The sequence below is a fragment of the Penaeus chinensis genome, unplaced genomic scaffold, assembly GCF_019202785.1.
Source record: "Penaeus chinensis breed Huanghai No. 1 unplaced genomic scaffold, ASM1920278v2 CTG_4325, whole genome shotgun sequence".
In the NCBI taxonomy this organism is placed as follows: domain Eukaryota; kingdom Metazoa; phylum Arthropoda; class Malacostraca; order Decapoda; family Penaeidae; genus Penaeus; species Penaeus chinensis.
The window spans coordinates 15001-16912 of record NW_025918225.1 but is presented as its reverse complement, the minus strand read 5'-3'; the positions used below and the strand labels follow the sequence as shown (position 1 = coordinate 16912).

The 1912-nt window shown below is 35.3% G+C and overlaps 1 long non-coding RNA gene across 2 annotated transcripts in view; it reads right to left on the bottom strand.

The window, feature by feature from the left end:
- Positions 1-565: 565 nt before the first annotated feature.
- The window catches only part of LOC125024763, a 3856-nt gene continuing 2509 nt past the window's right edge, over positions 566-1912 (bottom strand). Inside the window, exons 4-5 of one of the 2 annotated variants that reach the window (XR_007114845.1) lie at positions 1275-1439; positions 566-625 (exon numbers count right to left, since the gene is read on the bottom strand). This is a non-coding gene — a long non-coding RNA (uncharacterized LOC125024763). Of the gene's footprint in view, positions 626-943; positions 1440-1912 lie in introns of those variants that run through there. The other variant, XR_007114844.1, reaches the window with a different exon arrangement.

The following is a 1912-nucleotide window of genomic DNA, read 5'->3' as shown; positions in this document are numbered from 1 at the left end:
CCTTCCTCCTTTCTCCTCCTCCCAACACCCCTTCTCCTTTCTCCTCCTCCCACCACCCTTTCTCCTTTCTCCTCCTCCCACCACCCCTTCTCCTTCCCCTTCTCCTTTCTCCTCCTCCCACCACCCCTTCTCCTTTCTCCTCCTCCCCCTCCCACCACCCCTTCTCCTTTCTCCTAAGAGAGAGAGAGATACAGAGAGAGAGAGAGAGAGAGAGAGAGAGAGAGAGAGAGAGAGAGAGAGAGAGAGAGAGAGAGAGAGAGAGAGAGAGAGATATACACAGAGAGACAGAGAGAGAGAGAGATAGATACACAGAGAGACAGGGAGAGAGAGATAGATACACAGATAGATGGAGAGAGAGACAGAGACAGAGAGACAGAGAGAGAGACAGAGAGAGAGAGAGAGAGAGAGAGAGAGAGAGAGAGAGAGAGAGAGAGAGAGAGAATAACAATACAAACCAATCTAATATGGAATGATATTACTCATCAAATACAAGAATATATCATATACAATATAAAAGCTTACTCATCTATGAAAAAATCTGTACCAACTGAGTCCAGTAATGCTCTCAACAGTTCCCATGGAGATAACAGTAAGTCAGTTATGCAAGAGATCCCAAGTTCTCGGGCTGAAAAATAATAGATTTCTATTATAAGACAGACACTTATGGATATCTATTAATCAATTTCCTCTTCTCTTTTCTGATTTAAAACAATTGTCAGTTAGATATTAAAAGATTGAAAGACACAAAAAGAATCCCTTTATTGTTATTAAAATATAACTTCATCATCATTTGAGTCAGTTATTTGTACATATCTTAAAAACACACACACACACACACACACACACACACACACACACACACACACACACACACACACACACACACACACACTCACACTATATTTTCCTATCAAGTATAACATAATTGTACTAAAATTGCTTTTTCAGTATGTACAATATTCATTTTATGGTACTCTTCAATTATGATATCTTTCATTTGTAATAAATATGTTGTATTTTCTTTATCTTAAGTATGCTGAAGAACAATTAATGTAAATGAGGCCGTCACATTGAGCAAGTCATTGTGTATTTTTCTGATTCGGCAGGTTATGGAAGCTTTGAAACATCCTAAGTGATGCGCAGAGATATTCATTTTGACACTGGAAATTGTAATATAAAATGTAATTAACACTTGTGGAAAATCATACAGATATAAGATAATGCCCATGTTTTATATCTTTTAGAATATTTTGGTTAAATGAACAGTTTATTACAAATGGAATCTTTAAAAAGTTCACACTGCAGAGATGGAGGTGTCAAAAGCTTGTATTTGTCTTGTGTTGTCGTTTACTTTTGCCGGGGATTATATTCGGGATATCGTATGCAAGTGTAATGAATATTTCCGCTTGTGCTGGATCTGCTTTTCACTTCTTCAGTACCTGGTGATGAGTAAATAGTGTGGAAACTTGTAGAGTCAGCATTATGCGAGTTCATGTCATTTGACTACTGAAGGTGAATTACACGTATCATACTTCAATGGACTACTGGAATGGCATTATATGAGCTTAACTTTAAATGATTAGTCAAGGCATTCATTTTGTCATGAATCTTTGGGAAATTAAATTGATATTATATGTTTAACTTTATTTGATTATTCACAGTGTACCAATTTGATTAATATATTCATTTGGAATATCTAATTGGTCTTATATGAAATTGGCATCATTGAATTATTTACACTGCATGAAGATTAGTATCATGACTGTATGATGATGTCTATGAAAACTTTAATTTGCATCTTGACTGAAAATTCCTATAATTGTTATTTGCCATTTGTTAGTTATGAGAATCTTATGAAATTTTTTATTCAGATTGAAATATATAAAAAATACTGGTGATCCAATAACTAAAT